The sequence below is a fragment of the Periplaneta americana genome, chromosome 6, assembly GCF_040183065.1.
Source record: "Periplaneta americana isolate PAMFEO1 chromosome 6, P.americana_PAMFEO1_priV1, whole genome shotgun sequence".
NCBI lineage: Eukaryota > Metazoa > Arthropoda > Insecta > Blattodea > Blattidae > Periplaneta > Periplaneta americana.
The window spans coordinates 43524702-43537715 of record NC_091122.1 but is presented as its reverse complement, the minus strand read 5'-3'; the positions used below and the strand labels follow the sequence as shown (position 1 = coordinate 43537715).

Here is a 13014-nt window from a genome sequence, read left to right as displayed (position 1 = left end):
AAAAACCGGACTGACTCTCTTGCAGCTGATTTCAGAGCCTTGTTCACTCCAGAGCACGATGGACTGGTAACTAAGACTTTCGTGGTTCGAATACTACCTGGGAAGAAAACTTTTTTTTGTTCCTTATTCAAATTTATTACCAATACTTTTCGATTGCAGCGATATTTTACTACTTAATTATTTTTTGTATTTTAGTAGGTTATTTTACGACGCTTTATCAACAGCTTTGGTTATTTAGCGTCTGAATGAGATGAAGGTGATAATGCCGGTGAAATGAGTCCGGGGTCCAACACAGTAAGTTACCCAGCATTTGCTCATATTGGGTTGAGGGAAAACCCCGGAAAAAACCTCAACCAGGTAACTTGTCCCGACCGGGTATCGAACCCGGGCCACCTGATTTCGCGGCTAGACGTGCTAACCGTTACTCCACAGGCGTGGACCTACTTAATTAACTTATTATTCCCAGAACATGAATTTCACCATTTATCGAAAAGTATTGGGAATAAACTTGAATAAGGAACAAAATAAAGTTCCCTTCCCAGGCAAGATTCGAACCACGAACGTCTTAGTTACCAGAGTCTATCGTGCTCTGGAGTGAACAAGGCTCTGAAATCAGCTACAAGGGTCGGTCAGGTTTTTTTTTTTTTTTTTTTGCCACTGCTGTACAAATCAATCTCCAACAATCTCCGCCGACACCAATATTAAAAACACAAATGATAAAATTAATCTCCATAAATATCTGCCCCTGCTTATTTGAAACCCACTACTGAGGCTGGGGCGCCTGGAAGGCGGAGTTACGCTGCCCCGATGTTATTATATTACGTTGGTGCATAACATCGTAGCGTTTTTGTTTCGCGTGTTGTTACTCCGGTTGCTATGGGTTTATTTATCGATTGTCATTTTTTATTTGAAGTTTAATTGCTGTGTTTTAGTTTACATATGAAGTTTTAATTTTTGCAGACAATGAGTGGAGTCATGGACTCTAGAAAATGGAGTGTTAAGTGGAGAATGTGGAACATTTCCGGCATATTCTTCTTTTTGAGTTAAATAGAGGGACGAAAGCAGCGGAGGCGGCCAGAAACATTTGCGCCGTGTACGGGGACAATGCCATCGGAGAGAACACGGCAAGAAAATTGTTTTCTCGCTTTAAGGAGAGTCATTTTGACATTAGTAACACTCCACGTTCAGGAACATCTTCGGAGTTTGATGAAGACCTTTTAAACACATTAATCCACGATGATCCATGTCAGTGTACTCGAGAACTGTAAAATGTGATAAAGTGTGACCATTTCACCATCGTGCGACATTCGCATTCAATGGAAAAGATTAAAAAAATCAGGTGTATGGGTACCGCATGCTCTAAGCCAAAACCACAAAAATCACCGGGTGACCATATGTGCATTTTTACTTCCTCGTCATCGATTGGCTCGTGAACAACATAGAACATTCCTATCCAATATCGTTACTGGTGACGAGAAATGGTATATTTATACTAACATAAGGAAAAGAAAGAAATGGTTGAGCCTGAACAAAAAGCAACTCCCCATACAAAGGCGGTCGACCTGGTTGGCGAGTTGGTATAGCGCTGGCCTTCTATGCCCAAGGTTGCGGGTTCGATCCCGGGCCAGGTCGATGGCATTTAAGTGTGATTAAATGCGACAGGCTCATATCAGTAGATTTGCTGGCATGTAAAAGAACTCCTGCGGGACAAAATTCCGGCACATCCGGTGACGCTGATATAACCTCTGAAGTTGCGAGCGTCGTTAAATAAAATATAACATTTAAACATAACATACAAAGGCCAGCGTGCATCCACAAAAGATAATGTTATGCATTTGGTGGAACTGCGAGGGTGTGTTGTACTACGAAGTACTTCCCCAAGGTGTAACCATCACTGCCTACATTTATTGCCACCAATTGAGACGTCCTGCAAACGAAATCCAAGAACAACGACCAACAAGACTGATTGAAGTGATGCTACTCCACGATAACGCCTGTCCGCACTCTTCTAACCTGACACAAAACTCTATCCAAGAGTTGGGTTGGGAAGTCATTCCGCACCCACTTTATTCACCTGATCTTGGGCCCTCAGATTTTCACCTTCTCCGCTCTCTATCGAAGAACCTTCAAGGAACTTCCTTTCCGGATGAAAATGCGCTCCGAACATGGCTTGACGACTTCTTTAACTAAAAACCGCGCGATTTCTACAGGCGTGGAATCGAAAAACTAATCCAGCTTTGGCAGACTCCTGTAAATAGTGAAGGAGAATATATTGAAGATGGGAGAATAATATAAAAATGAATTTGCGGGAGGTGGGATATGATGGTAGAGACTGGATTAATCTTGCTTAGGATAGGGACCGATCGATGACGGGCTTATGTGAGAGTGGCAATGAACCTTTGGGTTCCTTAAAAGCCATTTGTAAGTATTATTGTGATTATGATGATAATGATTATTATTATTAGGCCTATTATTATTATTATTATTATTATTATTATTGTTTTTGTTGTTGTTGTTGTTGTTTAGTCAACTGTCCGAAGACAGGTTTTGAACCTCATAAGTAACATCAATTACGCATAACGCATCACTCATGAGGCAACTAGGCCAGGAGATAATGGGGTAGGATGGCCAGTTTTTTTCCTCCTCCAATGTATATATCGCCGATTAGCTATATATTCCACTAATCAGACTTCAGATGCATAGTAACAATTGTTCTTCCTATGACACATAACTTCAAATGAGATGTACTGCCTCATAATAGATATACATATCAGCCAGAACTTCAATCAGAGGTATATTATTGTTATTGTTACTTACTTACTGGCTTTTAAGGAACCCAGAGGTTCATTGCCGCCCTCACATAAACCCGCCATTGGTCCCTATCCTGAGCAATATTAATCTATTCTCTATAATCATATCCCACCTCCCTCAAATCCATTTTAATATTATCTTCCCATCTACGTCTCGGCCTCCCTAAAGGTCGTTTTCCCTCCGGTCTCCCAACTAACACTCTATATGCATTTCTGGATTCGCTCGTACGTACTACATGCCCTCCCCATCTCAAACGTCTGGATTTAATGTTTTTAATTATGTCGGGTGAAGAATACAATGCGTGCAGTTCTGTGTTGTGTAACTTTCTCCATTCTTCTGTAACTTCATCCCTCTTAGCCCCAAATATTTTCCTAAGCACCTTACTCTCAAACACCCTTAACCTATGTTCCTCTCTCAAAGTGAGAGTCCAAGTTTCACAACCATAAAGAACAACCGGTAATATAACTGTTTTATAAATTCTAACTTTCAGATTTTTCGACAGCAGACTGGATGATAAAAGATTCTCAGCCGAATAATAACAGGCATTTCCCATATTTATTCTGCGTTTAATTTCCTCCCGAGTGTCATTTATATTTGTTACTGTTGCTCCCAGATATTTTAACTTCTCCACCTCTTCAAAAGATAATTTTCCAATTTTTATATTTCCATTTCGTACAATATTCTCGTCAAGAGACATAATCATAATATTATTGTTATTATTATTATTATTATTATTATTATTATTATTATTATTATTATTATTATTATTATTATTACTTATTAGGTTATATTGTTCCTCATAAATGTGTGAAAATAAATTGGAACCATGAGCGAAAAGACAAAAGTGACAATATGAAATCAGTAATTTTACAGTCTATTAGTGAATTGGTACTTGAGCGAAATAGTCCTATTAAATGTTACATTCTTGAACTTAACTCTTTTTTTTTTTTTTTGCCAGTTTATAATTTCATTCCTGACATTTTTTTTTAACGTTTCATCAACTTTGTAGAACAATCTATTAGACATCAAATTGCCAATAAAAAATTAGCCCTATTTCCGCCTCTACGACCACAGATCCCACAGGATGTCGGTGACTGAACTCCGGTTATCGTGGTTCATTCAACTACTGCAACTTTCCTATGTGAGTCACTAATACTAGGAAATTGATGAAACAGATACAGTATTTCTAGTATAACATGTTATCATATAAAAACAGAAGCATTATTATCAATGGGAATTCAAATATAAAATGCAATAAGAATATTATTGCTACTGTTGCAAGGTTTAAACAGGAGCCAGGCTGAATCCAATTAAAAAGCCCTCCGTGTTTGTGTGGAGCCCTGTAGAAAGGCGCCCGATGGCCCCGCTGCATTCTGGCACGTACTGCAGGGGTTAGGCTACCTGTAAGTAGGAAGCTGAGATTGCTGGACCCAATGAAGAGGCGGGGCTCGGCGCCGCGCGAGATTACAGGACACATGCACGCAGAGCAACGTGCTGGAGAGCCCAACAGTGTGACCCAATATCTACACCACCTGCCATACTTTGCATACAGCCGTACGAGTTTCAATAAAATTGCCTGCTAACATTACCCCAAGTTGGCAGTTTTATCTGACATCATTACAAGTTATACTTACTTACTTACTTACTTACTTAGGCCTACTGGCTTTTAAGGAACCCGAAGGTTCATTGCCGCCCTCATATAAGCCCGCCATAGGTCCCTATCCTGAGCAAGATCAATCCATTCTCTATCATCATATCCCATCTCCCTCAAATCCATTTTAATATTATCTTCCCATTTACGTCTCGGCCTCCCTAAAGGTCTTTTTCCCTCCGGCCTCCCAACTAACACTCTATGTGCATTTCTGGATTCGCCGATACGTGCTACATGTCCTGCCCATGTCAAACGTCTGGATTTAATGTTCCTAATTATGTCAGGTGAAGAATACAATGCGTGCAGTTCTGCGTTGTGCAACTTTCTCCATTCTCCTGTAACTTCATCCCTTTTAGCCCCAAGTATTTTCCTAAGCACCTTATTCTCAAACATCCTTAATCTATGTTCCTTTCTCAAAGTGAGAGTCCAAGTTTCACAACCATAAAGAACAACCGGCAATATAACTGTTTTATAAATTCTAACTTTCAGATTTTTTGACAGCAGAACTGGATGATAAAAGCTTCTCAACCGAATAATAACAGGCATTTCCCATATTTATTCTGTGTTTAATTTCCTTCCGAGTATCATTTATATTTGTTTCTGTTGCTCCCAGGTATTTGAATTTTTCCACCTCTTCAAAGGATAAATTTCCAATTTTTATATTTCCATTTCGTACAATATTCTCGTCACGAGACATAATCATATACTTTGTCTTTTCGGGATTTACTTCCAAACCTATCTCTTTACTTGCTTTAAGTAAAATTCCCGTATTTTCCCTAATCGTTTGTGGATTTTCTCCTAACATATTCACGTCATCCGCATAGACAAGCAGCTGATGTAACCCGTTCAATTCCAAACCCTCTCTGTTATCCCGGACTTTCCTAATGATATACTCTGGAGCAAAGTTAAAAAGAAAAGGTGATAGTGTATCTCCTTGCTTTAGCCCACAGTGAATTGAAAACGCATCTAACAGAAACTGACCTATACGGACTCTGCTGTACGTTTCACTGAGACACATTTTAATTAATCGAACTAGTTTCTTGGGAATACCAAATACCCCTACAAGTTATAGGGAATATTAAAAATTTTATTAATTTGTCATACGAAATAATATCTGTAATATTGACAATTAATATTTGAGGAGAAAAATTCGCTCCGGAGCCGGGGATCGAACCCGGGTCCTTGGTTCTAAGAACCAAGCGCTCTGACCACTGAGCTACGCCGAATTCAATCCACAGCACCGGATCGAACTCTCCTCCTTCAATGTTTCCCTTTTGGCCTGACTCCAAGTTAGGCATATATGTTAACGTTTTATGTCCAAGTCAACTGCCATTATACAAGGGGCGCACTCAGCTGAACGACTGTTTGGCCGGGATTCCGCAGTAAAGTGCACAGGTTTACGAGAAAAATAATTTTGTCCTTATTTTTTATAGTGTTCAAAGATGATGTACAGTCTTAAAAATATGTTATTAGTAATAACTAGGGATTTTTTTTATGTAGGCCTAATATCAAGGTCTGAAATATGTACATATTTATGTAAGAATATGTACCAAAATGTGTAAAATCATGAAAATATTTAATATCAATATCTGGCAGGTTCAGGATAGGTAAGACTCTCCATTGTCGTTTCATAGAGCACCCGACTTTTTTTACCGCTTACTTGACACATTACAACTTTTCCATCTGTAGCGAAAGTTCCGTCCATTGCAATCCATAATTTTATTTTTGTCGTTAGGGTTGAAGATACAGGGGCCATTTTAATTAGTTAAAAGCAGTGGATAAACTCACACTTTATAGGTACTCTTAGTACTAAAACTAGAGAACTCAGTGAAATTAATGACAACAGTACTACAAGCACTGTTTCGCTTTACTGGATTAGGAGAAAATAAGAGGAAATGTGCACTTTAGCTGCTCCCTGTAAGAATCAAGTATCTACTAAAATCTCAAACTATAGTCATTTACAAACTGTTGTTTGAAAAGTGACATTCCTGTTTCATTCAGAAGAGAAGGATTATTCGAGGAGAGAACCATACTTTCTAATTGCTCGGAAAATCCCATTTCCGTATAAGTCTACTAAATTTAAAATAAAGAGGTCAAGCAATACCCTGAAAGTCTCATGTCAGACTTGACACCGGTTTTCCCTGGAAGAATGAGGAAAAGGGTGAATAAGGTTGCAAATTGCATGGGAACGGCTTGTTAAGACATGTGCAGAACAATAATTATAGTTCAAGACAAATCATGTCGTCCTCGTCCCATCCACCGCAAGAAGGCAACTATACTTTCTGAGTGATTTTTACAATACAAGGTAGTTGTATGAGAAAGGTTGCCTTTTGTTCACTCATATTTACAGTAAGCGGTATGATATGAGTGCCTCTATTATTCCTGGAACTAAGGACATTATGTTTCGTCCCAAAATATATCCTTTCTTGGGTAGGTAAAAAGGCTTTTTAAATCTATTTCAAATTGTAAACTTCCCCAGCAGAAGTTTCTTTTTTTCCCTTTCAGAGAAGTGAAAATGAATAAAACCCCTAAATATGTAGATTTATGTAATACCAAGCCATAATATGTAATGTGGGATAAATATGTAAAAATATGTAGTATCAAATTTTCGACTAGTGAATGGATATCTAGCCTGAAAATGACAGCAAATTTAGCAGCTGTTCGTTCCGTTCCCGGCAGATCTCTCGACGGTACCCGGTGCAAACATGGCTGCCCGGAGATTGAACTTTAGCACACGTCTTGGGATTCTGTGAACAGGGATTGCTCTTGAGGAATTCTAGACATCATCTTGCAAGATCCAAAATTGCTGCCGCATTAAGAAATAAGGGCTGGATGGTAGAAGAAGAAATCTCCTGTCTAGCTGAAAATGGGTCAACGAGACGAGTAGATATTTTAGCGTACAATGCTGACACTAAACAGGGCATCATTGTGGACCCCACGATACGTTTTGAAGTAGAATGTCATCAGTCAGCCGAGGTCCACCTTGAGAAGAAGTCGATCTATGAGCCTACAGTCAACTATTTTAAGATGAAATATGCCTTAATTCACGTTGAGGTATTCTGCTTGCTCATAGGTGCTCGAGGGACTATACCAGCTTTTTTCGAAGAATTTCGACGGCAGTTTGCTCTGCCAACATCTCTGAGGGATAACGTTGTGATAATTGTGTTAAAAAAATCCTGCCGAATCCTAATTAATCACATGGTGCAATATTAATAGCAATTGTAATTTTTCACACCCTTTTGTTTGTTTCCCTTCTTTAAAATTTAATATCTATATTTACATATGTATAATAATTTTTTTGAGGATATACTGAGTCCGTAAGGGCTACCCTCAATGGGGGGCAGTTTACTATTATTATTATTAATAATGGTAATTACAAGATTCGCAAAGATTTGTTATTTATATACGGTTAGGTTGAAAGAAATATATTAGTATGTAATTACATAAAAATCCGGTCCCTAGTAATAACGTATTCTGTTATTGTCGAATAAATCGACGCCTCATTCACTAGCACGTCCTTTGCTGCACTTCGCTTCGGCTGCTGTGTTTATCGAAAGTCATACGCAGGCACAAAAGTTGTGTGCCAGTTTTAACATCAGAACGTTCTGCACAAAGAGTTCTATCACCGCTTTTGAAATCTCTTTGTTCCACGAACACAACACAGACGTTGTTGCTGTCGGGGAACTTGTTGATGTTGCGATATTTCGTGAAAATAGTGTTGATTGAGAAAGTTGGGAGCTGCAGCGTCACAATACAAGGCCAGGTCAATTCAGCCACTCAGCAGTTGTTATTGTCTATGCAACTGGCAGGCAGTTTTCAGCTGTTAACGGTAGCGGCGCTCGCAGTGCAACTGTTTGCTCCCCGCATTCACGGCGCCTAGCCTCGCAGCGCCCCACACGTGAACGCATGTGTGTTACAATTGAATTAACCGTACAAATAAAAGACTACTTCTGAATGAGCGCATGCACAACTAGTTCATGTTTGTTATTTTGGGTGTAAAACCAATCAGCTTTCCAATATTTGTACAATAGTTTGTATTGTAAATTGAACGCTAGGTCTGCATGCACCTCTCTAACGTTGATCACTAAGTTAGAATTACAGCCAACAATTTGAAATGGCGAAGGAAACGGGAATTTTCACATTAAAATGGGTGAAGTTATGTACACATATGCCTAAAATAAATAAATAAATAAATAATAATTAAATAAATAATAATTAAATAAATAAAAATAAATAAATAAATAAATAAACAAACAAATAAATAAGGAAGCCAGAAAATAAATAAAGAAACAAATAAATAAATAAATAAACAAAGAAATAAATAAACAAATAAATAAATAAACAAATAAATAAATAAGGAAACAAACAAATAAATAAACAAACGAATAAATAAAGAAACAAACAAAAAGTAAAGAAACAAATAATTAAATAAATAGATTAAGAAATAAATAAACAAATAAACAAACGAATAAATAAACAAACAAATAAATAAGGGAACAAATAAATAAACAAACAGATAAATAAAAAACAAACAAATAAAGAAACAAATAAATAAGCAAACAGATAAATAAAAAAAACAAAGAAATAAAGAAACAAATAAATAAAAAATAAATAAATAAATAAGGAAACAAACAAATAAATAAAGAAACAAACGGATAAATAAAGAAACAAATAAATATACAAACAAATAAATAAAGAAAAACAAATAAATAAACAAATAAATAAATAAGGAAACAAATAAATAAAAACAATTAAATAAAGAAACAAATAAATAAAGAAACAAACAAATAAATAAACAAACAAATAAATAAAGAAACAAACAAATAAATAAAGAAACAAATAAACAAAGAAACAAATAAACAAAGAAACAAATAAACAAAGAAACAAACAAATAAATAAACAAACAGATAAATAAAAAAACAGATAAATAAAGAAACAAACAAATAAAGAAACAAATAAATTAATAAATAAATACGGAAACTAATAAATAAAGAAATAAATAAATAAATAAATAAATTAACAAACAAATAAAGAAATAAATAAATAAGGAAACAAATAAATAACGAGAGAACAAATAAATAAAGAAACAAACAAATAAATAAACAAACGAATAAAGAAACAAATAAATATACAAACAAATAAATAAAGAAACAAACAAATAAATAAATAAGTAAATGAATAAATAAAAATGCAACCAATCATTAAATTTTGTAGAGTAATAATATAAATTAAATTTAAGAGGTAACTCGGAATTGATTTTCTGCAGCGTCCAAATGCTTTTTTCATTGTGTTTAATACAAAGTGTCGCATTTTCAGTGCCTCATTAAATATATTAAAGAAATTGCAGTGAACAAAAATTGTGTTATTGAAACGAATGTGTTTTACATAATGTTGGAAACGTATTTTGGTTAATGTGTCAATAAGTGACGTGGAAACTGAGTAGGTGAATCTATTAGACAGGGTGTGAACCGATTAAACTTGAGAAGGAGTGAGCCATTTAAGGAAAGAGTGATTTACAGTAGAAGTGAAAGAAAGGAGTTAATTAGTAACAGAAGAAATTAATCAGATTTATAGACGAAATGAAAGAAAGGAGTTAATTATTAGTAACAGAAGAAATTAATCAATTAGGAACTACAGGAGAGAGTGAAGCAATTCGAGGAAAGGAAGGGAAGAAGTGATTTAATCAAGGAGTGAGTGATTCAATTGGGAAAGGATTGACTTGGAAGAAAGTGATTCATTTAGGGATTGAAAGAATGAGTTGATTAGAGACGAAAGGTATGGAAGAAATGAGTGTATTAATTAGTAAGTTAAGAAATTAGTTAATTAGGGAGTGAATGACTGACTCAAGGGAGGGATAAATGGGAAAATTAGAGAAAAGAGAGGGAAGAAGTAATTTTACGTGGGACGAGTGAATCGGTTAGAAAGGGAGTGAGTGAATTAAGAGGGAATAAAGTTGTTAATTTAGAGATGGAAGGAATGAGTTAATTAGACAAGAAGATAGATAGGAAGAAGTGAGTAAATTATTAGTAAGTGAAGAAATGAGTCAATTATTGAGCAAGTGAGAGAGGGAGGATAGGAGGAATTGAGGCAATTAGAAAGAAGGGAAGAAATGATTTAATTGAGGACCGAGTGATTCAGTTAGAAAGGGAGTGAGTTAGTTCAGACTGGGTGAATGACTCGCTTAGGAATGAGTCAATTAGGGAGGAAGAAAAGGAAGAACGGAGTGTGTTAAAGTGAAGAACTAAGTCAAGTAGGAAGTGAGTGACTGAGTAAGGAAAGATAGAAGGAAATGAGGGCAGTGGCGAGAAGGAAGAGAAAAAGTGATTTAATTCAATGATGGAATGAATGAGTCAATTAGAGAGGAAAGTACGGAAGAAATGAGTGAGTTAATTAGTGAGTTATGAGTCCATTAGGCAGTGAGTGATTGAGTATGGGAGAATGAGAGGAACTGGGGCCATTAGAGAGAAGTGAAAGAAGTGATTTAATTATGGAGCGATTCATTTAAGAAGAGAGTGAGTGATTCAATTTGAGAGGAAGTGAGTAGAGTGAATGATTCATTTACGGATGGAATGAATGAATCAATTAGAGACAAAGAGACGAAAGAAATGATTGAGTTATTTAGTGAGGAAAGAAATGAGTCAATTAGGGAGTGAATGGAGAAAGGAAAGACAGAGGAAGTGTAGAGTGAAGAAAGAGAAGAAGTGTTTTAATTAGGATTTCGTAATTTAATTATCAAGTGAGTGAATGATTCACAAGAAGTTAGTGAATATTTCAATTACAGAGAGAATGAATGAATGAATCAATCAATTAATTGTGAATGAATGATTGAATGAATGAATTAATTAGTTGATTGGGAAGAGGGCCAATTAAGGCAAAAGCAACTTATTTAGAGAGGAAGTATTTGAGTCAACTAGGGAGGAAGTGGGAGTAAATTAGAAAGGGAGTGAAGAAGTGAATTAATGTGTGAGTCAATTACAGTCACTTAGAGATGAGTAAATGAGTCAGTATGAGTCGATTAGGGAAGGAGGAAGTGAACGAGTGCGTCAATTAGTGAATGAAAGAGCGATCTAGAAACTGAAGTAGTGATTGAGTAATTATTTCCTGATCGAATTCATCTTTTAATGGATGAGCCAATTACAGATTAAAAGAGATTTCTCTATAAAGATGCTAATGAAGCGCAGAGTAAAAATATTAATATGGCATAATAATAATAATAATAATAATAATAATAATAATAATAATAATAATAATAATAATAATAATAATCCGTGGCGCTACAGCCCCTGACCAGCCGGCTGCTGGCCTCACGCCCACATGACGAAGCAGAGGTGGACGATCATCCAACCAGAATGGTGGTATCGTGTGGTTAGCACGATGATCCTCCCAGCCGTTATAGCTGGCATTCGCAACCGGATTTCGCTACCTATCGTAGCTCCCCAAGTGCATCACGATGCTGGGTTGGCACCGGTCCCATACACTGGCCGAAATTTCATGAGAAAATTTCTTCCCCCATGATTAATATGGCATAAGACAATAATTTTACTGAGTATAAACACTGTACAATCTAAAGTACACATAAATTAATCACTGTTTGAAATTGGGTCATAATTTCGATGTCTAAGAAGTGATACCTCGGTATCTCGTGAATTTGCGAGTGAATCAGAAAAATGTTTTAAAAATTAATTTTTCTCAAAACAAACTTTTTATGTATGTTTCTTCTTTGCAAGATCTTCTACTTCAGGACAAAATATTAGTTAACTGTCCAATTTTATGAACATAATAATGTAGTTAATCTAAATAATAATGTAGTTAAACTAAATGACCATTTTTGTAGGCCTACATAGGGGTATCACTTCTTAATCAACGATAGTTCACGTTTACAGATCTTAATATTTCAAAGTTATCCTATTGAACGCACACGAGAAACGCTCACTCATTATGGGAGAGAACAAAATAATTATTAGTTATTTTTATATTAGTTGGAATATAGTGACAAATGGATCTGTGAAATTTTTAACAACAGAAAAATGTTTTTCTAATACTTAATCTAGGGAGGATTATTTCTACACTTCGTTGAGATATGAGAATAACTCTTTTTGTCACTGTATACCTTAATGCTTAATACTCATTAATTAACTGTATTTTTATACTTATTGTAGTTTGTGTAGATAGAAATTACATTTTAACTGCATAAAATGGTATCTTAGCTGTTTGAAATTGTAGTTTTAGGTGCCTAAATATATGTTTTAGTACCTATTTTGATAAATTCAGGGGCTATTTTAGGTGCATAAAAGTTAGTTTTTAAGTGCCTAAAAATCCGAGGTCTATTTATGACTTTTTTTTATCTATGTACATAACTAGTGCTCTAACATTAAATACCTTACTCTATGCCAATGGTCAAGTCATAATTTCCAATTCAGAGGATAATTTACAAAGAGGATTATATACATTAAATAAATATTAAAATATTTTGGGATGGAAATTACAGCACAAAAATCAAAAGTAATGGCATTTTTAGGACAAGACCCAGTCAGAAGTAAGATAATACACAA

At 35.6% G+C, this 13014-nt stretch overlaps 1 non-coding gene across 1 annotated transcript; it reads right to left on the bottom strand.

The window, feature by feature from the left end:
• Window positions 1–5615: 5615 nt before the first annotated feature.
• Window positions 5616–5688, bottom strand: TRNAK-CUU (transfer RNA lysine (anticodon CUU)). The gene has a single exon. It is a non-coding gene; the product is annotated as a tRNA-Lys (tRNA).
• Window positions 5689–13014: the final 7326 nt, after the last annotated feature.